The 25,603-nt window shown below is 35.4% G+C and overlaps 1 protein-coding gene across 4 annotated transcripts in view; it reads left to right on the top strand.

The window, feature by feature from the left end:
* Positions 1-25,603, top strand: part of LOC120415737 (neuropeptide F-like) — a 53,731-nt gene that overhangs the window by 6,000 nt on the left and 22,128 nt on the right. For 2 of the 4 annotated variants that reach the window (XM_039577362.2, XM_039577338.2), the window contains exon 1: positions 16,223-16,462. The exons of 1 other annotated variant lie outside the window; for it this stretch is intronic. The gene's annotated coding sequence lies outside the window, so the exon portion shown is untranslated. Of the gene's footprint in view, positions 1-16,220; positions 16,463-25,603 lie in introns of those variants that run through there. One more of the 4 variants, XM_039577346.2, reaches the window with a different exon arrangement.

Here is a 25,603-nt window from a genome sequence, read left to right as displayed (position 1 = left end):
CTGTCTCAAGTTATGACCACTTAAGTGATTTTTTGGTATCTCTCTTTTCTGTATGTGAACATCATCCGACCTATTGTTGGATAGGTATTCGAAATACCTTCCAAATGGGTCCAACCTTTTAAGCTTCTGGCAATCCTGTCTCAAGTTATGACCACTTTAGTCTACTTGTTCAGGCCGGAGATTTCAAAAAAGTGCCCACGTGGTTTAGTAATAAATCTGATATAAGTGATGGAAAGTTGATCTTTTCATCACTCCAATGGGTTGATTATGCATCGTTACAAAAATTATGACTTTTTTTTTCCTTGTAGACAGACAATAAATCAAATACAGACAAATTTACAAAACTGTTCAAAATTCTGGTTAGAGGAAACAAAGAAATTAAACGAAAAACAGTCAATAACTATGTTCTTAAAGAGATCAGTAGAGAGTTTACAACAGCATCCGCTACAGCCCAAGACCTACGTTACAAAACCGGTCAACCGGTCGAACGTCGCGGACTTTGCATTGACTTTGATCTTTAAAACGCTCAGTGTTGTACTGGCCAGGCAATTTCTACTCGCGACAATTTACACGGTCATGGTCTAGTACTGCACTGCGCGAATGCTGCTTGACACTGGTACTTCACTTGGGTCAGCGCACATGATTTATTATGCGAAAAGCAGGGTAAATCTGCAATTGTTGAGAATACGCTGTTCACTTGCCACTTAAAAGTATGTTTAGCAACCTTTTCTGTTATCACATTTGTGTACTTTGAATGATAGTTGAATCCATGATACTAATTTAATATAAAACTTAATTCAATTAGCATTTATTTATCATAAAATTACTCCTACTCAGATTTCGCATATGAGCAGCTTATTCATTAAGACGATGATACCCATTAAGATCACACCAAGATAGAGTTCCTTTAACTGATTGCATTAATGCAGATAAGCATTTGCCCCGAGAGCACAATGTAACATGCTCACGCGAGGTCCCTCACGTGCTCACGGATAACTACCGTGTCGTGAAGTGATTTTGAAATCAAATTTCACTTTTTCGCATTTGCGCGCGCTTTTGGCAGCGTAGTACTGCTATCAACCGTCGCATGGCGCTGCCACCGTTCAGGTGAATTTGATTTTGGACATGCGCCCTGTGTATCGTTCCAAATCTTGAACAGGTGATATCAATCAATTTATTCAAATTCAACGGTGCGTTGACAAGGAATCATCGATTCATTCACCGACTGCCATGTGGCCTTCCGGAAGTTTGTTTGTCCCGCAGTGTGCGGCATGCGGAACGCTAATCCCGAGAATCGTTTTATCACCGTGCAAACAGATTAATCATAACTGCGAGGGAGTACGCAAATAAAACGCCAATCGAACAGCAGTCAACAAGTGTGTTACGACTAGGTGCTGTAATACAACTAATTAAATCGTTATCTGCGCCGAGCATGAATGATTGAAGCAGCAGCACGGCAGCAATGAAATACGACGGATGCTTTCAGAGTAGGGTGTCTAGCGAACAAGCACGTTAACTGATTGTACTTTCAGTATTACATGCGAAGCTGGTCATTTCCTCTGGAAAGTACGTCTGTCTAGTACACACAGTAAAGATAAGTTTGAGAACTGGCAGCACACACGCGCTTGATTGGGGAAATTTTATCACCAGAAGGGCTACAATTACGCACTTCAATGAGAATCACGGGCAGACAAGTGCTCGTTTCGTTTGTACTCTTTATGAGCCTGTAACATGATAGGATCGCGAAATTTCAATTCTTAAACGATGAAATTAAACTGGAGCTTAGGCTTGAAACTATGACTGAACGATTTTACTTCATGCCATCATACTTTTATTATGCAATAGCAATAGTTGTGGACCTATAGGCTTAAGCGAATACTAAATAATCCTGTGGTACAGGTTGATCATAGGGGCCATCCATAAACTTCTTTCTTTTGGAAAGTACGTGTACAGGGGAGTCGATTTTCCGAAGTCCTTCAAAGAAATTTGCTGATTTCAAATTACTCCGATTTGAGTGGTTACCTATATTTTATATTCACGAGCAATTCCAGCTCAAATCAGGATTTTTTTGGTACTTTTGTACCCGACCCTCTCCGATTTCAATGAAACTTTCTAGACATGTTATCTTGGTCCTATATGAGCCATTTTTGTGTATATGGAGCCAATAGTACTCGAAAATAACATTTGAGGAGGGCGTAAGGTATTTAAATATTTTTGTACTTTGTAATTTAAAAATTACTGTATCGAGTTGAAGACAAACTTGTAGGAAATTGGACGGGCTTTCTGAAAAAAATACACTGAATTTTTTGAGGAAATAGCCTAAAATATTACCAAAAGACTGACGAAAAATGCATCTTCTAAAAAAATACAAAAATCATTTACTAAAACTGTTTTAAAAAATTTTAAAAGCCAGTGGTGGGGATCGATTCTCCAGACAATTTTACATAAAAGTCTCCATATTGACCATTGTCCTATGTCCAATCCTTGGGAAGATACAGCGGTTTTAAAAATAAAAATGTTGAAAAAACGGGTTTTTTGTTGGTTTTCGGCAATTTCATTTCTATATGACAGACTTGGTTTTTCAGTCTCGTAAATATTTTTACCGGTAAGCTCGTCCAATTTCTCATAAGTTTGCCTTTGACAGCTTTTTGATTTATATCGTTTTTATATTTACGTATGCAAATTTACTGTCCTGGTTTCTACCACACTGAAAAAAATATTCTATTTTCAGTTATTAGCAATGCAATTAAGCTTATATCTGTAAGTCCTTACATCCAGTTGAAATGCTGTCCCGTTTTTTAACATTTTTATTTTTAAAACCGCTGTATCTTCCCAAGGATTGGACAAAGGACAATGGTCAATATGGAGACTTTTATGTAAAATTGTCTGGAGAATCGATCCCCACGTCGGTTTTTAAAAATTTTGACGTTTTGACCACTTATCAAAAAAACAGTTTTAGTAAATGATTTTTGTATTTTTTTAGAAGAGACATACCATCCTGCATTTTTTTAGGCTATTTCCTCAAAAATTTTGAACGAAAAAAAATCGTGACATCACCTTTAAATTTAAGTTTTAGACCTAAAAATCAAAAAATCTCATAGATGTGGCGTGTATTTTTGTTTCAGTGTATTTTTTTTCAGAAAGTCTGTCCAATTTCCTACAAGTTTGTCTTTGATCACTTTTTGATATGACGTAACGGCTTTGAGATACAGTAATTTTTAAATTACAAAATACAAAAATATTTAAATACCTTACACCCTTCTCAAATGTTATTTTCGAGTACTATTGGCTCCATATACACAAAAATGGCTTATATAGGCCCAGGATAACATGTCTACTAAGTTTCATTGAAATCGGAGAGGGTCGGGTACCAGAAAAATTCCTGATTTGAGCTGGAATTGCTCTTACATTTCATCGCATGTGTGCTATTTTGTGACATTTCCTATCTTTTTACAGCAGACGTATCAAAAGATAGCACACAAGCGACGATTTACTTATGTACAGTCCAAAGTTGATTATCCGATGTTTTGAATATTTTGAATTATTCGATGTTTTGTATGGGACTTCGTATCCCAAGTAACATTTTTAAACCAACTAGCCACCAAGAAGGTTTTATGCCTCGGACATAAAACCTCGTGTCAATAAAAGCCAAATGGCTTTCAATAAGGTTTTATGAAAGTTTTAAGAGAGGAAGAGAGGATTGAAACCAAGGATGTTGTAGCTGTCAATTACCTTTAGATATGCAAAAAGCTTATTTAAAACCATAAGCTCCTAAAAAAGCATCTAACGCGGCTAAATAGCAATGCATAAATATGGTGCTATACGCGTGGTTTGATTGATTTTGATAGAAAAAAATGAAAAAAAAAATAAATTTGGCATTTGATGAAAACTCACATTTATGCTGAATATCTGACACATTCTATCAAATTATTTAAATTACCTCCAATACATATTATTTAATCATCGCCATTTTTACCATCTTCATTAAAACATTTGGCAAGAGAAAGGCTTTTTTTCCAGAATAAAATCTGTCTGTGGCAGGCCCTGACAACCTTTTGCGGTGGTCCTGTGGGGTTTTAACTGAATACTGGGGAAGCTGTTACGACTAACTGGTTTAATGATGGTTTTGGCTGATAGGTTCTATAGCGGTTGTGACAGCTTTGATAAAGGCTAAAATGTTACTTGGAATGATCGACTAGTTATCAAAGAAATGTGCTTCGTAACTTTTATATTTTCTAGCTTTTAAGAGGCCTTCCATAACCACATGGACACTTTGTGGGGGGTGGTTTTAAGCGATTGTCCACGCTCCTAACAAAAAAGATGTTTTTGTATGGTCAATTGGCCAATTGGCTGTTGTTTATGGATGGTCCCTAACATCAACCCCGAACCCGTAAAAAAAAACTGTGCGTCACCCCGTCATTTGATTTTGCTGGGGCTGAACTTACAAACAAAATGTCGAACTTTGAAGGCCTGTACAGACCTCAAAACAGGTCAACACGCCATTTTTTTTAATGTTTTTTGATGTCATTTTTGCCTTCCTCACGTTACTGAGGAAAGGCTATAAAATCACTCGAAAAATGAACTTCTCAATTAGACCTCCTAGACCCACCGTCATGTATACCTATCGACTCAGAATCAAATTCTGAGCAAATGTCTGTGTGTGTGGTGGGATGTTGATCAAAAAATTCTCACTCGATTATCTCGAGACTGGCTGAACCGATTTTGTCCGTTTTGGCGTCATTCCAACGCGCCCAAAAAAGACCTTTCCAACGCGTCCAAAACAATGAAGATTTGACACCCCTATCAAAAGTTATAAGCACTTAAGTGTTATTTACGCACTTTTTGGAGGCCGAATCTAAGATATTTTGATGAAAAAGTTGTCCGGATCTCTCATGCGACCTATCGTTGGATAGGTATTCAAAAGACCTTTCCAACGCGTCCAAAACAATGAAGATTTGGCACCCCTATCAAAAGTTATAAGCACTTAAGTGTTATTTACGCACTTTATGGAGGCCGGATCTCAGATATTTTAATGATATCGTTGTCCGGATCTCTCATGCAACCTATTGTTGGATAGGTATTCAAAAGACCTTTCCAAAACATTGAAGATCTGACAACCCTATCAAAAGTTTTAAGCATTTAAGTGTTATTTACGCACTTTTTGAATTTTGGATAGCACCCTTTAAATGTGAGGAAGCCCGCATAAAGATTTCTGATGAACTTACAGTAAATTTTAACGTTACAAAACGATAAAATATATTGTCATTTTGACAGTGTTTTAACAGTAGACAGCATCGTTTTTTAAGATAATTTGCGTCGTATTTTGGAATTTTACCATAAAAAAGGGGGGTTGTTATGCACCGGTACCATAAAAATTTCGAAGTTTTTCCATACATTTTTTTTCCAAATACGACGCATTTTACTGTTAATCTAATGTTGCATTTTTCATCCAAAAACTCGTCCTGACTATAGAAAACATCATACATTAATAATAAAAACAGCACGCATTACAATGCATTGCACAGTCAATTTACAGTTCTTCATGGTTTTTTATCTACTAAATGATGCGGTAAAAACTATATGCGGACAATAAAACTAATAAACATTACAATGAATTACACAGTAAAATTATTGTTTTTCATGGTTTGTTCCCTACTAAATTGTACTGTGACAACAATATTCGGACATTAAAATAAATAGTAAATACAGTATGTTTTACAGTACATATTTTTCATTGTAATTTATTTACATTCAACATTGAATCACTTTGGTTTTTTTTCAATTGTTAATTGATAATGTCTCCTCCAGAGTTTTGCAAACACCAAAACGAAGCCGCTTTCTTTCGCTTTCGATCTCGATCGCGACCGATTCTTGTTTCTCCTCGGATGGATGATGTCATGGTGCGTTTAAACTGACCACCGGTTCCTTTTTGTCGACTGGAGACTCCGGATTGATTTGCTGGTTTCGTTTGTGCTTAAAATGAGAAGACAATTAAGTAAAGGATAAAATCAAACATTTTTCATAATGCTGAGTACAAAGCTCAGAACGAACGCGGTAAAAAAAAGTTGCGCAAGTTTTATGCTCCCGCTCGAGTTGAACCTGCACAAAAACTTCGTAGGTCGGTGTTATTTGATTCTTAAATTCTTAAAAATAATTAAGTTATTAGATTCTAATATTATTATTATTAAAAAATTATAATAAATACAAGACATTTTAAAAAAATCTGAATTTCCAAATTAGTTTTCTAAGATTCATTTATTCTTGAATTATAAAATTCTTAAATCCTAAACTCCCAAAATCTTAAATTCTTAAATTCTTAAATTCTTAAATTCTTAAATTCTTAAATTCTTAAATTCTTAAATTCTTGAATTCTTAAATTCTTAAATTAAAATTTTTAAATTAGTTTGTCAACTCAGTTTTGACGTTTGAAAGCTTTTTAATTCGAAAACGTTCGAATTAGCGAGCATTCGAATTAGCGGACATTCAAAGTATCGAAATTCGAATTAACGAATTCGATCTGTATTAAAATTTTTGATGTTCTGAATTTTTCAAATTATGAATTTTCAAATTATGATTTTTTAAACAAAACAAAATTTTGAATTTTTTGTTTTCTTTCCTCTAGATTATTTAATGATGATTCTCAGGCTTTTCCATCTGGTTTACTTCAATCCTTTTTTTTATTAAGATTCTACGTTTTGAGATTCGTTTGTAATTTCAGTCGCATTCAAATAAGCAAATCCAAATATTTTAATTTTTTTATCAAAAAAATTGCAAACAAGCACCGCGGAAGAAATTTCTGTTCCATTTCAGATGCATACCGCTTAAGAAAAATCTTTTCGTGAACCTTTTCATGCCCGTTTTTTTATATATATTTTATAAAAATGGAGTTTTGCGATCCTCCCGAGTTTCGTATCAGCTTTTCCTTGGATATTTCTAGAACAGAATTTTGCGTTCCTTCCGAGCTCAGTACTAGCCTCAACACAAGTTTAAAGCAAACCACCATCGCGGTGTTCTTTCCCTTGCTTATGTCGTCCCCCAACATAGTTTTCCTACAATACTCACTTTTGTTGGTTCTTCCACAACAAAACTCCAGGTCGCCATTCCGGGTAGGTCATCTAGCGGAACTGGGAAGAACACCATCTGGAACGTACCCTTGACGGCGGCAGGGAGTATCAGCAGTACAAACACACGGCAAAAGTAGTCCCTGTAGAAGAAAATAAATAAAAAATCAGCGAAGAGCTGCCCAAGCAAGCCATGAAAAATGCCTGCTGATGCTGCCTTCCCAAATTTCACCAACTTCCTAATACTCACCACCATCCGTTGATCAGTCGGATTTATCCATCCAACAACCAGAACAGCAAACAGGGAACAGCGGATGCGGCAAATGCCCAGGCACACGCGATTTTATTCGACACAATCCGGTTCCGAGCAGCAGCCAACACGAACATGATTATACACGCGCGAGTAAAACAATTTGACAGCTCTCTCAATCATGGTTCGTTCGTTTCATGAAGGTCGGCTGCGTTGGTTCAGTGTCATGGTGCGTTCTTTTCATGAGCGTCGGCTGCACAGGTTCAGTGTGATGATGCGTTCGTTTGCATTTTTAATGAGTAAAAATGGTAAAAATGCCAAATGTTAAAATGTTAAAATGTTAAAATGTTAAAATGTTAAAATGTTAAAATGTTAAAATGTTAAAATGTTAAAATGTTAAAATGTTAAAATGTTAAAATGTTAAAATGTTAAAATGTTAAAATGTTAAAATGTTAAAATGTTAAAATGTTAAAATGTTAAAATGTTAAAATGTTAAAATGTTAAAATGTTAAAATGTTAAAATGTTAAAATGTTAAAATGTTAAAATGTTAAAATGTTAAAATGTTAAAATGTTAAAATGTTAAAATGTTAAAATGTTAAAATGTTAAAATGTTAAAATGTTAAAATGTTAAAATGTTAAAATGTTAAAATGTTAAAATGTTAAAATGTTAAAATGTTAAAATGTTAAAATGTTAAAATGTTAAAATGTTAAAATGTTAAAATGTTAAAATGTTAAAATGTTAAAATGTTAAAATGTTAAAATGTTAAAATGTTAAAATGTTAAAATGTTAAAATGTTAAAATGTTAAAAATGTTAAAATATTAAAATGTTAAAATGTTAAAATGTTAAAATGTTAAAATGTTAAAATGTTAAAATGTTAAAATGTTAAAATGTTAAAATGTTAAAATGTTAAAATGTTAAAATGTTAAAATGTTAAAATGTTAAAATGTTAAAATGTTAAAATGTTAAAATGTTAAAATGTTAAAATGTTAAAATGTTAAAATGTTAAAATGTTAAAATGTTAAAATGTTAAAATGTTAAAATGTTAAAATGTTAAAATGTTAAAATGTTAAAATGTTAAAATGTTAAAATGTTAAAATGTTAAAATGTTAAAATGTTAAAATGTTAAAATGTTAAAATGTTAAAATGTTAAAATGTTAAAATGTTAAAATGTTAAAATGTTAAAATGTTAAAATGTTAAAATGTTAAAATGTTAAAATGTTAAAATGTTAAAATGTTAAAATGTTAAAATGTTAAAATGTTAAAATGTTAAAATGTTAAAATGTTAAAATGTTAAAATGTTAAAATGTTAAAATGTTAAAATGTTAAAATGTTAAAATCTTAAAATCTTAAAATCTTAAAATCTTAAAATCTTAAAATCATAAAATCTTAAAATCTTAAAATCTTAAAATGTTAAAATGTTAAAATGTTAAAATGTTAAAATGTTAAAATGTTAAAATGTTAAAATGTTAAAATGTTAAAATGTTAAAATGTTAAAATGTTAAAATGTTAAAATGTTAAAATGTTAAAAATGTTAAAAATGTGAAAATGTAAAAACTTCGACATTTAAAAATGTAAAAGTGTCTAATAGAATTTAATTTTTTTATGTTCTTGAATTTAAAAATTATTGTATTGTGTTAACAATTGTTTACGCTCCATACAAAAAAAAGTGTGTGGACACCTAACCTATTAAAACCTTAAAGCAGCAAACGCAAAATAAATTTTAAACACTAGGGTTGAGACACAGAGCTTGTCTGTGGTTGAGTGTTCAACATTAAAACAGTGCACTTTATCAAAATATATGACTATTTAAAATTCAATTTAGTATTGAAAATATATTTCTGGTATATTAAAATTTATTCTCAATACTTACCAAATTTAACTTTATTTTAATCCATAGAACGAAACGAAAACGAAGTTGACTTTATAGCTGTCGGCCACCATTGCTATACTTTGCTAGTACCAACCACTAGTGTCTTCTTTTTATCTACAAGGACTTCACCGCCCTGTGCTCCTAAGTGTACGAGAGCATGTCACGGAGCAAACGCGCCGAAAACCCATTCTGACACTTAGCATTTCAGGGTGCCCGCTGCGAGATCCGAACCGACGACCTCTGGATTGTGAGTCCAGTGCGCGGTCCGATTGATCCACACGGAATGGACAATCTTTAATCAATTTAATTTAATTAAATTTTTATCCTTGCAAATATTTTTTTCCAAAGTTTATGTCGCTTTCTTCAAAATCAGCTCGAAAAATCAGGAGGTAAAAAAATCAATAAATTATTTCTTTAATGGAATTAGAAGTCTAATAAACTGAAAACAATTTTAAATGCATTTACTGTGTTGATAAACTTATTTAACATGTTTGAGCGCGTTTAAAAATATGTTTGATGTTTGTGAAATTGAGATGCACAGTACCGCAAAACTTTTTTTTGCAAAAGAACATAATTTCTTCAATACTTAGATATATTGAAAACTAAAGATTGCAAAACAATAAGCCTGGTGTAAAACACATTTTAAAACACTCTTGTTTCATTCAAATATTGAATCCATTTGAAGCTGGCGTATTTTATATTTCAAAGAATAACAATTTTCCATTACGTAACTAAGATATTACAATGGAATTTACTATTGCTAAAAATTGAAAAAAATACATCGTCATATTACTTATGTCAATACCATGTAATTTGATGTATCCATACATTTTACGGTAGCTTATTTGTTATAACTTTATGAGACTTCCAATATTAAAACCTTCCAATTAGCTGTAACCATGAATTTTATAGTAGCTTCATCGTCATTCCAATAAAGTTCGGAAATCTCAACAATAATCTTACCATAAATATTATAATATGTATTGTAATTGCATGGTTTTAACAGTGCAAATCATCATATAATTTTATGCGGGTAGGGGGAGAGGGTGTAATATGCAGCCATGGGCAAAATGCACCCCGCATAAAATTATATGATGATTTGCACTGTTAAAACCATGCAGTTACAATAGATATCATAATATCTATGGTAAGTTTATTGTTGACTTTTTCGAACTTTATTGGAATGAAGATAGAGCTACCTTAAAATTCATGATTACAGCAAATATTATGGTTCTGTTATTGGAAATCTCATAATGCATTTTTTTCAATTATTTTTTACAGTAAGTTTCATTGTTATATTTTAAATACAAAACATCACAATCTACGTTGACAAGCTCAAATCAAATAAAATCAAATTATTAAAATATTAAAGTACTTAAATATTAAAATATTAAACTATTTTCATTTAAAAAGTATTGAAATACTAAAATATTAAACTATTTTTATAAAAAATATTTTGAAAAATTAAGATGTTAAAAAATTGAAACATTGAAATATTAAAAAATAAATAAATTTTAAAATATTAAATATCAAAAGAGTCGAAAATAGAAATATTTCAGTAATAAAATATTCGTAAAATAATTATATGGCAACACAAAAAATATTAGATTTTTTCGAAATTTTAACATTTTAGAATTAAATGTTGTTTGATTGCTTCTACACATTGTGAAGTTTTGATACTCTGACACTTTATATTTTTTGATTTTATTACACTCAAACTCCGATGGTTTGACACCAACTGTTGTCAAACCAACGGGGTCACTTTTTAGTTTGACACCCCTTTTACATGGAGTTCACATACACTACCAAACGTTCGTTTTGATAGTGTGCGTGAGCGCCGTGTAAAAAGAGACAGTTTATCGCTTTTCAGTTTGTTTTTTTTTTTTAAACGAAATAGTGACCAACCACCGGGAGTTGAGTGTATTGAAACATTTAAACATTTAAACATTTAAACATTTAAACATTTAAACATTTAAACATTTAAACATTTAAACATTTAAACATTTAAACAATTAAATATATAAACTTTTTTTCGAAAAATAAATATTACTGCGGGCGTTAATAATTAGAGTTCACGCGCGGCGATACGACCGCAAGATAATGGTCGCATGACAGCCGCATGACAACCGCAGAACAATTTTTTGTCTGTTGTCAAAGGTTGCCTTGAGTTTTCAGCTGACTTTTTGGAAAATATTCAAAACAAACCAAGTTGACAGCCAAATCAATGCATAATTTCAGTTCAACTTGCTGATTTTTACCCTGCGGAAGTTAGGCGGCAATAATCTCCTGTAACTCACAGCGATGGAGAAACGTGATTTTATCTCGCAATAAGCAATAATAAGTATCAACAAACGAACCTACCCTGTCACGGCGTTCTAGCAGGATTCTAGCAGAGTTCTTACAGAGCTGGATATTCTTACAGAATTCTAGCAGAAATGTTCGACCGTTCTAGCAGGATTCTGACAGAACCAGCTTTGCTAGAGTATTTCGTGACTGGGTAACATGACACTTAATATGTGCAGCCGTCGCTCTTGCAACGGACACACCATTACACTGAACCCGTGCGACGCTCCTGAAACGAACGCACCATAGTTGAGCGAGCTGTCAAAGTTTTTCACTCGCGCGTGCTCGATCCTGTCTGTGTCTGTATTCGGTCGCAGTGTTAACCGAAATTTTCAACGGTAAATCGCGTGTGCTCGTGAAAAAGTAACATCCAGCGGTTGGCCTCAGGATTCTGAATGCGTTCCTGGTGTTGGACACATCCGCCGGGTGTTCGAACTGTTCCGACGATGGCGAAGAGTTTTGCTTTAAAACAACGAATGTTTCAGGTGGGTTATATTTGCGGAGGGCGGAATCCCGTCCCACGGCATACATTTTCTTTTGCCTGCTTGAGCTGCTTGGATATTGGCTGATGCATGAAGTGATTTGTTCATCTTTTTTCGGCACACTCAACAAACGTCAAACCAAACAAAATTGCTGCCGGATCTTTTCCGGGAGAGATCCGGAAAAAGATCCGGCAGCAATTTTTACTGATTTGACATTTGCTGAGGATGCCGAAAAGTTTTTTTTTGTGTTACTCTCGCAAAAGACAATTAGGTTTTACAGCGTGACGTCACGAGCGCACACGCACACACATTTTTACTTAGACACACGTGCAAAAAAAGTAATCAGTGCAGCCGAACTGTCAAATTTCTAACCTAAAAATCGAGTCGGCGTAAAACCTAATTAGGTTTTACGCCGACTCGATTTGGAGGATAGAAAAGAGTGCACAGTTCGATGCGGTCGTCGATTTTGTTCGGTGAAATTCGTCGACAATCGACGAAGACCATGTAAACAGTGCACACGAGCTGTCAAATGACGTCACGGCGTAAAACCTAATTAGGTTTCACAGCTTGACATCATGAGCGCACACGCACACACATTTTTACTGACACACGTGTAAAAAATGTAAACAGTAAAGGCAAGCTGTCAAATTTCTAACCTTAAACTCGAGTCGGCGTAAAACCTGATTGGCTGATGCAAGAAGTGATTTGTCTTCATTTTTCGACTCTCCCAACCAACGTCAAACCACTCAAAATTGCTGTCGGATCTTTTCCGGAAGAGATCCGGCAGCAAGTTTGTACTGATTTACGTTTGCTGCGGGTGCCGAAAAGTTTGGTTATGTTGCTGCATGTAAAAACAATACGATCATTTAGTGTTTTTATTCAACAGGGAACATTTCGCCTACGGGGTGAACTTCGCGCTCGATTTGGACGAGGAAAGCCGCAACAGAATCACTCGACAAGATCGCCAAGAAGTTGGCTTTTCTACAAGGACGATCGTGGATGGCGTGTGGCCCAATTTGTGCTGCCGGGGAGTACCAGTCCGGTCGCAATCATCAGACGATAGAGGAACATCATTGCACATGGGTCAAATGATCACCAAGGGAACATTCCCAACACAACCGGGTAAGCAGGAACGAAAAAGAACAGATCGTGAAGTTCAAACAAAATCGTGAAGAACCTATTTATCATTTTTTTTTTTGTTGAATAAATTTAATAATTTGGATACGAAAATTTGAATGCAATTTAAAATAACAAACGTTTCAGTAATGTTTAATTAATGTTGTGTTTCATTTGTTTTATTTTTTTGCATAATGTTTTATTGAATTTAAGAAATTAAGAATTTAAGAAATTAAGATTTTAGGATTTAAGAATTATAGTATTCAAAAATTAATGAATCTTAGAAAAATAAATTGGAAATTCCGATTTTTTTTAAATGCTGAGATTAATTATAATTTTTAATAATAATAATATTAGCATCTAATAACTTAATTATTTTTAGAATTTAAGAATCAAATAACACCGAACTACGAATTTTTTGTGTAGGTTCAACTCGAGCGGGAGCATAAAACTTGCGCAACTTTTTTTTTACCGCGTTCGTTCTGAGCTTTGTACCCAGCGTTATGAAAAATGTTTGATTTTATCCTTTACTTAATTGTCTTCTCATTTTAAGCACTAACGAAACCAGCAAATCAATCCGGAGTCTCCAGTCGACAAAAAGGAGCCGGTGGTCAGTTTAAACGCACCATGACATCACCCATCCGAGGAGAAACAAGAATCGGTCGCGATCGAGATCGAAAGCGAAAGAAAGCGGCTTCGTTTTGGTGTTTGCAAAACTCTAGAGAAGACATTATCAATTAACAATTGAAAAAAAAAAACAAAGTTATTCAATGTTGAATGTAAATAAATTACAATGAATAATATAAAAGTACTGTAAAACATACTGTATTTACTATTTATTTTAATGTCCGAATATTGTTGTCACAGTACAATTTAGTAGGGAACAAACCATGAAAACAATAATTTTACTGTGTAATTCATTGTAATGCTTATTAGTTTTATTGTCCGCATATAGTTTTTACCGCATCATTCAGTAGATAAGAAACCATGAAGAACTGTAAATTGACTGTGCATTGCATTGTAATGCTTGCTGTATTTATTATTAATGCATGATGTTTTCTATAGTCAGGACGAGTTTTTGGATGAAAAATGCAACATTAGATTAACAGTAAAATGCGTCGTATTTGGAAAAAAATTGCATGGAAAAATTTCGAAATTTTTATGGTACCGGTGCATAACAACCCCCCTTTTTTATGGTAAAGTCCCAAAATACGACGCAAATTATCTTAAAAAACGATGCTGTCTACTGTTAAAACACTGTCAAAATGACAATATATTTTATCGTTTTGTAACGTTAAAATTTACTGTAAGTTCATCGGAAATCTTTATGCGGGACCCCCTGCTTTTCTTGGTATTTAGAAGAATTTTCCGGTCAAAAAATCATAGAAATTGGAAGCTTAACACTGCTAAACCATGCTGGAAAAATTTGAGCATCGTGGTATAAAAACAGCTTAAGTTATTTGCAAAACTTTAAATTGTTGTGTTTTCATCTAATTTTCATTGAACTTTCATTATGATTTTTGGACAATATAAAAAGCATTTATTGTTATTGTAAGTGTTGAGGTATATAATGTTTGCCATAATTTTCATTATTCTGTAGATAGATTAGTCAAAAAACATAAAAAAAATGCATTTTTAATTAAATTTTCTGCAGAAAGCGTGGTCGAGGAAAAATGCATCGCTGTGAAGCTCCTTTGTAAAAACAGCGGTGTCATCTAGTGGTGACTAGTGAAAACTGCTTTTACCCGGTGCATTTTGCCCCATGTTGTGGTGCATTTTGCCCCAATGTTGCGGTGCATATTGCCCCGCATGATTGTTTGAAATGAATAATTTTTTTTAGAAATTTGATATTTTCGAACAATTTTGAGATTTGTTAAGACTTTTTTTCACATGGATGACAGTAATGCTGTAATGGTTGAGAAATCACAGTTTTCCCTTAGGGGGTTCTTATTACCCCCTCTCCCCCTATAAGAAACAATCAAATCTTTATCCGTTTATCCAACGTGAAGTATTGTGAAGATTTCGAACGATATAATCTGGGCTGTATCACAAACTTTGACTTAGATTAAAGAAAGTTCTCAAATGGACATTTTTTAGCACTTTCATTTAAAGTGGAAAAAAGGCCAAGAAAAGTTAACAGAGGACTTAATTGTCAATTTAACCAAGGTGTATGGACCAATATTTTCAAAACGGTAGTTCATTTATTTCCGTTGTGAAACTACCTTCGAAGTTTGACACTTATCTTGACGTCAAATATAATTCTAGCAGGGAAATAAACTTTTCGCGGAAATAAAATCCAGTTCAAAGGGTGTTCTTCGAAATTACAGCAAAATGTTGCATTCAATCTGTTGCAAATCTTGATTTTTATCAGCACTTGCCGTACTCGGCAAACTTCGTTGAACCATTGCAACCTGTCGCATAAACTACTATTCGGCTTTTTCGGCGCTACATAGATAAATTCCATAATTGTATTGTTTATTATTAGCTTTGCAGAACCCTTAAAAATTATCAATTTGAGATATATATCACTCTTGCTTCCTCCAGGGACTCGTATTGCCACTTATCTTGCCCCTCCGTGTATCCCTCCTCACTCTCTTGCCTAACTGCATTTAATTAATTTTTAATCTGATCGATTTGTGCCCCCTCGCCCCATCCGTTATAGGCCGCCAGCATTAAATACGACCCGATTAAGCTCGCTTAGCATACGCTGCGTTGCTGTAATTCGATAGCAATCAACAAGTGCTCCCCGAAAAGCTCATCCTCCTCTCCCATTCCCCCCATTTTACTACTTATCGCTAACTGGCTGGCTCCAATTGCACACAAGGTGCGAGAAAGTTGATCCTTGCTTTCCCCACCAACCCAACCACCCACGTGGCCTGTGCTTCCGTTTTTTTTATTATTCCCACCACTTTCCACGTGCAACCGTTTGTTTGCGCCACCAGAAGAGTGCGCGCACGATTTTTCACACTCTCTGACAGAACAAACGAACAGAGTGTGGTGGGTTATCTCTTCTGGTGGGGGAGGACGGAGTTGGAAAAGCGGCGGAAAAGCTTGTGAAAAACTTCGGGGAAAAACTTGTATAAAAGCACGACGAGGAACCACCACCGGTGACAGTCCCAAATCGGCACGGATTTCGTGAGGAACAACCTAGCTTCGGTGTGTTGAGATTGTGTTCCAGCCAGGTTGCACTTTTTGGTGGAAAATTCGGAGCATAATAGTCTGTGTGGAAAAAAAGTGAGGTGCAAGTTTTGTATCTGGCCAAAAGTTTGATAAGTTGTTGTTTTCTCCAAACCACCCATCTCAGCCAGACGCAACAAGTTAGTGACTGAAAACCAAGGTATTTTCTTATTGTAAGACAGACAGTTTTAAAACAGTTTTGGGGCTAGTGTAACGTGACAAACACGGACAATTTTGTGGAAAAGACGCAAAGTTAACGGTTTTTTGTCTTTGACGAAGTGCGATGAACTATTTTTGTTTTATTACAGTTTGAGATTGTTTTCAATTTCAATCATCCGTTATTTATTGAGGAAATCTTCCTCAATACAATGCAAGAATTGACGAATAATTAAATTGAAAAAACGCTGTTCTACATTAGACGAACGAGATCCAAATCAAATCATCCAACATCTTTGGAAGGTTCATTGGCGTAGGATCCTTTAGATTTATATTTTTTTAGTTTTGATGGCTGCACACAAATTTTCAACAGACCGTTTTTCAAAAAACTTACTTAACTTATTTGAACATGAATTGTGGTTTCGAAGGGATCATAACCAAAAAGCCTAAAGTTTTTCAGTATAGTCCATAAATACAATTAAAAATTTTATTATTCCGATGCAAAAGCATCGTCTTTTGTTAAGGTTTTTAACACCGCAAAAAATAGTAGTTTATGCAACAAGTGGCAAAAAGAGGATTTTTTCAGCACGAGTCGTACATTCATCCAACGAGGTTCACTGAGTTGGATAAATACGAAGAATGCTGACAAAATCAAGTTTTGCAACGTGTTCCATACAACATTTTTTGCAATTCCAAAAAACACACACTGAGTGAAATTTGTATTTGTATGTCAAATTTTCATGTATTTTGTCAATAAATCGTTTAAATCAAAAAAATGTTGAAAAGTGTTACTTTTCGAAACAAGTGCTGAAAAGTTCAACATTTCAGCACCCATTTGAGTGCTGAAAAGTAGAACTTTTCAGCATTTATTTTGAAAAGTGTTGCTATTCGATTCTGTTATTTTTGGTACAGAAATGTAAGCTATTTCGTCGTTCAAAAATGACAGGAAAAGTAAGTAGTTTCACGACGGAATTGCAAAATAGTAGTTTATGCAACAAGTTACAAAAATAAGATTTTTTCAACACGAGTTGTACATTTATCCAACGAGTTTTACCGAGTTGGATAAATACGACGAGTGCTGAAAAAATCAAGTTTTGCAACGAGTTGCCTACAACATTTTTTGCAATTCCGAAAAACGCGGAATTATATGTCAAACATTCATGTGTTTAGTAAATTCATTGTTCAAAACAAAAAATATTGAAAAATGTTACTTTTCGATACTAGTGTTGAAAAGGTATTAATTTTCCATTCTGTTATTTTTGGTAGGGAAAAGTAGGCCGTTTCGGTTCTCCAGAAAGACAGGAAAAGTTGACAGTTTCACAGTGGAATTGCAAAAAACATTGTATTCAACTCGTTGAAACCTTGAAACCTATTTATCCAATTCGGTAAAAAAACAACCTTTTTTTGCTCAAATTACAATTTGATTTAGTAACAGAGATGTAAATGATAGTATATAAACGCCCTGTTATCAATTTTATTAGAATAACTAAGATTCGGCTTAAAAAAAGCATGAAAATAGTACAGTAGTTGCTATATTTCAAGATATGGTTTGACTGATCTCAAAACTTTATGACTGATCGCAAAGGTTTTTAGAATACTTATCCATCGGATTGCAAGATTGTTCCAAACATCATTTTTATCAGAATTACTTATCAGATCAGAACAGATTCTCCACTAGCACTTAAAATATGGTTCAGGTTGTTTATGCAGTTTTGCATAAAAGTTCCATATTTAATCAAAAAAAAAGTTGTAATAGCGCAGTATGTATCTTATTTTTGCAGATTTCAAAAATGTAAATATGTGCATCGTTAACTCACAAGTGATTAAAATAATATGAGAATCTTTTGCAAACAAAGGCAGCACAGAACCGTAGTGCTGTCTTTTTTAAGTCGCTTTCAGCAGAATAGCGAAAAGATCGAACAAGTCCCGTTTCCTCAAGGACAGTAACGGTCAAGCGAGAATAACTGGTCCACTGGCCCAAATCAAGGACAATCGCGAAGATCTGTGACAAGCGTAACAGCGATGCTGCTGTTTTGAGTCATAAGGTTGTCACAGTTAAAAAAAAAATCTAGATATACATACTTACCAATATTGGACACGACCACATTAACAACTTTTATATCTGTTTCTAGTAGAATTTCTTACTTCTATTTGCAAACTATTTTCAATAACCGTAAAATTTACGAATTTGAAACTTGCCTGTTTTAGACCAGTTTTGAAACTTCACTGATCATAACACCCCACTCTTGTACACATTCAATTTCAGGTGCAGGTTGTGCTTTACATTTCCCTAACACCTGTTGCACCCCTAAGCAGCTTACTAAAAAGCGGCAACCAACTTTAAACACTCTTAAGATGATGACGCGCGCAATCACTTTCGTGCATCACTCGACGGCGGGCACGCGACGAACACTTAAGTTTTTGCCGCGCCGCGCCAGAATGATTTTCGTGGGCCCGACCACGCCGAGGCCACACAAAATGAAAGGAGAAAGACCGAACAGTCGCATCGAGTACCGCTTGGGCAAGGCCAATCAGCCGAACGAGAACAACAACGGTGTGCACCACTGGCCAAAACATAACCCGAGGTGGGGGAAATTGCATTGGAATGTCAAAGTTTGAGTGTGCTACAATACACACAGCTTCGCTCTACAGCATTGCCTTGGCGTTCTCGATTGCGAGATTTCTACTTGAAACTAGGTGTCCGAAGGCTTGTTTGTTGAGGCAATACCTAAGCTTCCATCCACCCCGGGGTTCAAACTGGCGACCTTTGGATTGTTAGTCCAACTGCCTACCAGCGACTCCACCGAGGCAGGACCCAGGGAGACAACTCCTACACCTGGACTGAGCTATCGACCTAACCTCTAGGTTAGACCGGGGCCAACATTTACTTCCCCATCCGACGGAAGGCGTTATCAGACAAATCTCGTCTCGAAAAATGCCACCTAGACCTTCTGGGATCTAACCCAAGCCGACTGGGTGAGAGGCAATCACGCTTACCCCTATACCACGGGTCCCGGCTAACACAATGCTTAAATTTTCCTCTTTTCCGGTGTAATGTCTGAATTGGTCAGTGTTGACTAATTCTAAAAATTGTGATGTTTTCGTATTCGATAACATTTTGCTTTAAAACTCAAAACAATTGCTTTGAGAAATATCCAACCTTTCAATGTAAACGCTCACAAAAGTTTCATTTGTTTAATACCAGTTTGAAAAAAACTTTTATTGATATTTCCCCTTGGTCAGGATTCCCTGAGTTAACGGGGCTCAAGTATACTATCCAGCCCTTGTCCATTCACATATATGTGAATCGCACTAGTCGTTGTTAATGAAGTTAATAACAGTAAAAATCGGATTTTTGGAAAAAAAAAAAATATAGAATCTTCTTTTCTTTTGACTTTATACTGTATACCTGATCAAAATTTCAAAATAGTAGTTTATGCAACAAGTGGCAAAAGGAGGATTTTTTCAGCACGAGTCGTACATTTAACCTGGGTGCTGAATAGTGGTTCGTAAAACGGCCTCAATTTTGAACTGTCAAAGTGGAACAAATTTACTGTTCGCCAAAAGTGGGAAGTATTGTTATCGATCAATTTTTGTTTTTTGTTTAGCAAGAATGATTTCTTTTGGCTTTTGAAGTCAAGTAATCTTAAGAACATTGAAGGCGAGGTCGTCATTTTTTTTATAATTATGAATAAAAGATGTTTATAGATTCCGTTTTCAAACCTTCTGATTTAGTCAAAATCTTTTCTGTTTGTTGGATAAGCTTTGCTAGAATTAGCGATGATTTTTCACTGGCCCAGGAAGAGCTACAAGAATCCAAAATAAGCCAAGGTCGTCGTAGTTCTTCGTCATCCGTAAAAAAGAAAAACCTCACACAAATTTCCAGCAAAATAATGTAGCAAAGTAGACAAAATAAAACGCATACCACTAATTATAAAACAGCTCGCTACCAGTAAGAAAAAAGTCATGCTTGTGCTTGAACAGCCTCCTAGTTTGTAGATGTAAACAAAGTGGGATCATTCGAAAATCACGTTACGCATTCTCTCTATTCATCACCCAGCATTTATCCAACAAGGTTCACCGAGTTGGATAAATACAAAGAGTGCAGAAAAAGTCAAGTTTTGCAACGAGTTCCATACAACATTTTTTGCAATTCCAAAAACACACACTGAGTGAAATTTTATGTATTTTGTCAATAAATCGTTCAAATCAAAACAATGTTGAAAAGTGTTACTTTTCAGCATTTATTTTGAAAAGTGTTGCTATTCGATTCTGTTATTGTTGGTACAGAAAAGTAGGCTATTTCGTCGTTCAAGAATGACAGGAAAAGTAAGTAGTTTCACGACGGAATTGCAAAAAAATAATTTTAAAATGCAAATTCAATTTTAAGTGTGATTTCGGAACTATTTCAAACAAGCTACTTTTATAAAAATCATGACATGGCCAAAAACAACTCGTTCATCAAAAAGCAAAAATTAACAGTATGGTTCGAAATTAGTTGTTTGGTCCAAGTGAACATACCAAAAAAATATTTTTAAAAATCTAAGGTGTTAAAAGTGTCAAAATTAAGTTTTGTAACAAAAAGATGATTGAAAATAATCCATTTTCCAATCATCTTTTTGTTTATTCAGGTTAGTTGGATGGTCCAACAACATTGCTCAAGACACCAAATCGATCAGAAAATCCATATCATGAGACAGATTTTCGAATATCGTCAAAGCAATTTGTATCGATTTCAGTTTGGCACATTTTTAACGCCATTTTCAAATTACGTCACACTTTTTTTTACGTATCTAAGAACGTTTCTGCATGATATCCAATCCGGACACTTTATAACGATATCAACCGGTTCCCATCTCTCTCAAAGAGTGTAGTTATAAACCTTATTGTCCTCGTTAAATGGTGGCTCATTTTTCAGCCCACTCAAATCCCCCTGATGACTCTTCCAGTCTTTAGTCCCGGGTAGCCGACATGGAAATTAATTATCTTCGCAAAGCCTCCCGCTCTTCCCCCCAAACCTGATTTTCAAATATAGTTTTTCTTCGGTTTCGAACCGACCTGGGTGGTGGTCCTCCGGCGGAAGACGAAGGATAGTTCCCAGTAGGAGCAACCGAACCGGAAACGTGGCTTATCACTGATTTCGGTGGTTTGCAAGGGTCCAGGCAAAATGGTTAATGTTTATGCACCGAGTTCCCCTGCCCGAGAAGCTGGCGCAGATGTTTATGTTGGCCATTAAGGGAGGCATCGTGAAAGGGAGGGGGGGGGGGTTTGGAAGGAGCAGGAGAGAGAGAGAGATGATAATGGAGAGGATAATGAAAAATATGACCGGTTCTGGCGTGGGCGATGAACGAAACGGTGTGTATCGCGAGAGTCAACAATCTGATTTTGCAGTTTTACTTTTTAGTTATTCTATCAGGAATTGGAATACGTTTACGGGTGGTGGGAAGTTGAAATCATTGCAAAAGGGAGGTTTTATAGGGCTAGAGTGATGATAGAGTTTCATTGCTAACGCAACAGGTGGAAAGTCTGTGCTGAATGTTTTATTCAATAGAAATTTGTTTAAAAAAATAGAACAGTAGAATTACGATTTTTCAAGCATTTCATTTATTTTGTTGTTTTGGCAAAACAATTTTTTTTAATTTATTGAATTATTCAATTCAATTTATTTATTAGTAAACAATTTCGTATTTCTTATAATAGAGTTTTGGAGTTCCTTTCAACTATGATTTGTACTATAATTCATTTTGATGTCATTTGCATTTGGATATTCTAACAATGGATTTGGCCTGGGGGTGAATAGAGGGGCTCAAAAGTAGAGAACCTGGAGCTTATTAGAGAACGGCCATCTCAAAACAAAAGTACCTATCGAAGCACGAGAACTGTCAAACGGAGGTACCAATCGAGCAGAAGAAATTGCAGTTGGCGTTCCACCGATCGGAAGTATTGTAATTTGGGTGATTTATATTTTATTCGAAAAAGTGCAAAACACAAATTGAAAACAAAACAATTTCAATTTTCTTTTTCAATTTAAATTTCGATTTTATTTGTAAACTCATTATGTCGCTGCGTGTTAATGACGCGCCAAAATGGTCAGTTTCTGGCGCTAATAACTTGTTGGATTTTTTTTAATTTTTTGCAAACGCAGCACCTCATTTTAGATTTACACCAACCATGAACTATGTTTAAACTCAGTTTTTTTGGTTCAATTGACTGATTAAAAGAGAATCTGAAAAAAGTCACGCAGGTGCTTTGACAATTGCAGTGCTGCAAGCTGTTTTGACTGATGTGCATGCAGTGGTGCCAGTTTCAGTATTTTAAGATGTCCGTTCTCTAATAAGCTCCAGGCTCTCTACTCAAAAGCGGAACCGTTTTGAACTGTCAAAGTGGAACTATTTCACTGTTCACCGAAAGCAGAAAGTATTGTTATTGATCATTAGGGAAATAATTATAAAAAGAAAATTTGGTTTGTCGATTTCCTCTTTCTGTTAATATTTTCATTACATTCTTTTACTTGCGAACATTTTATGATTATCCTCGGAATTACTAGTAACATTACCAGAAAAATCGTCGTCGAGCCATTCTTTCTCTAATGAACCTACTTCCTACTGGCTGATTTCCTTTTTAGCGCCCATCCGGAGGTCGTCTTCATCAGTTGATTCCGCTCGAATGGTGGGCGCAATTCCCTTTTTCTAGTCCAAACGTTAATTTTTCAGTCGGTGTACTTTGTCTCGAAATGTGCACTGAACTTCCGGGAGTTCTTGCTTACATTTTGTTCTAAACCGACTTCGTAAAAGTTGACTCCCGAAATCTTGAAAAAAAAAATCACACAGCTCAATTAAAAACAAACAATTCAAGTGCAAGGGAAAGTCACGGTTGTGCTTGAACCACCTTCTACTTGTTTATGTAAACAAAGAGGGAGCATTCGAAAATCACGTTACGCATTCTCTCTTTTCATTGCCCTGGATTTGGCGAAAGAAGGAAAAAAGGTGCAGGTGGTTATGTTACACATGACCAGTATGACAAAGAACTTTGCAAGATGATTGTTGAAATTTTCGATTAGAATGTCCGTTCCAAATTTCCCCCTTATAATTACCGTCCTATCGAACTAGGGGGACGGAAATTGCAAGTGGAGCTGAAATAGAAATCGAAGTGAAATCAATTGACTTTCCTTCACCACTCGAAAGTTACCAAGATGCATTATCAAAAACCATAAAGTTTCGAGAACAGAACACTGATGAAGTCTGCAAGTAGTAGACGAAATACGTATCTGTCAAGATATTAAAAATATATAGCGGAATTAAAAGGAACAACTCGTCTCTTTGTATTCACAGTAATGCATTCTGCTAAAACGCTCAACCAAACCACAATTACCATAAAGTTTGATACCCATATTGCCCCAACTCTTACGGTTCGGCAAATGTCCCCCCATCGGAACATCCGCGGGGCATCCGACCACTCCAGATTGTGGCCACTACCGTCGAAATGTCAAATTTCATGTCCAGTATCAAAAACCATAAAGTTTGATACCCATATTGCCCCAACTCTTACGGTTCAGCAAATGTCCCCCCATCGGAACATCCGCGGGGCCTCCGGCCACTCCAGATTGTGGCCACTACCGTCGAAATGTCAAATTTCATGTCCAGTATCAAAAACCATAAAGTTTGATACCCATATTGCCACAACTCTTACGGTCCGGCAAATGTCCCCCCATCGGAACATTCGCGGGGCCTCCGGCCACTCCGGATTGTGGCCACTACTGCCGAAATGTCAAATTTCATGTCCGGTATCAAAACCATAAAGTTTGATACCCATATTACCCATATTGCCATATTGCCCCATCTCTTACGGTTCGGCAAATGTCCCCCCATCAGAACATCCGCGGGGCCTCCGGCCACTACTGCCGAAATGTCAAATTTAATGTCCAGTATCAAAAACCATAAAGTTTGATACCCATATTGCCCCAACTCTTACGGTCCGGCAAATGTCCCCCCATCGGAACATCCGCGGGGCCTCCGGCCACTCCAGTCCAGGTGGTGTCCAGTTCCAATGATCGACTCCCGCGACTGGAATGTCTTAGCTGGTCCTTGCCTCCAAGCCATCTGCACCCGGACCTCCAGGCCGTCTGCTACCTGGCCACCAGGCCATCTGCTTCCGATGTGTTCTCGTCGACGTCCAGCAATAGAATGAATTTTCGGGACCGACCGAGCCGAGTTTTGTTGGCTCGTCGACGATCCGAAAATTATGAGGTGGAGTGGGGGTGATTTTAGATACATCAATCTCACGTCTCTCGATTGACTGATTGGGAAACGTTCGTTCATCCAACCAGCGTGCACCAAAAAGAGGGGAAATTTGCCTAGAGGGGAATTCGTCACGTAACGTTTTCGCTTCGCGAAAATTTTGGATTGACAGCACGTATAGAAACCTTAGGACAAAGTTCTTTGTCAAAAAATTTAAAAAAATACCTTCGAGATGAATACTTAATATTTTAATTTACATTTTACCTTCACTTGTTTCCTTATTTTTCTATATTTTCTTGAGGAATAAGAACGAGTTCTTATTTAAACAAACAACTTAGTTTTTAATTATTATGATTAACCTGTCTGGAGTAAAAATATTAAATGCATTCTCCTCAAAAATCTAAGTTGAAGTTCGTTTGAATCACCCTACACTATTTGCTTTCACCAAGGGTTGGATTTTCTTTAAGAAAAAAGGTGATTTAATTGCTGTACTTACTTTTTCTCCCGTATTAGTGAGGTGATTATTGAAGGTTTCTGAATGATATTTTATTCACTTTTGTAGGCCTAGCGGGATTATGAAAATTTAATTTTGGAGTTATGATTATACAAGTGTACACAGAAAAAAAAGTAGTAATGCAGCTGCGTGTAAAAGGCCTGGGTGTAAAATAAATTTGGCATTCTTTTATGAAGTTCTATGTAATATTACACCCTGAATTATGTAGCCCACAAGTATGCGAAACCTACTAGACCAAAATATTAAACTCATAAATGCGTTTATCCCTTCAATTCTTCATCGGTCTGATGGCCGAGAGGGCTAAGGCGCCAGTCCGTACTGTTGGTACTGGGTTTCATTCCCGATGATTGCAACTTTTTTTATGTTTACAAAAATTGTACATGCAGTGTGTAAT

The sequence above is a fragment of the Culex pipiens genome, chromosome 1 (genome assembly GCF_016801865.2).
Source record: "Culex pipiens pallens isolate TS chromosome 1, TS_CPP_V2, whole genome shotgun sequence".
Classification (NCBI taxonomy): Eukaryota; Metazoa; Arthropoda; class Insecta; order Diptera; family Culicidae; genus Culex; species Culex pipiens.
Note: the sequence above shows the minus strand (reverse complement) of the source record. Positions and strands in the feature narration are given on the sequence as shown.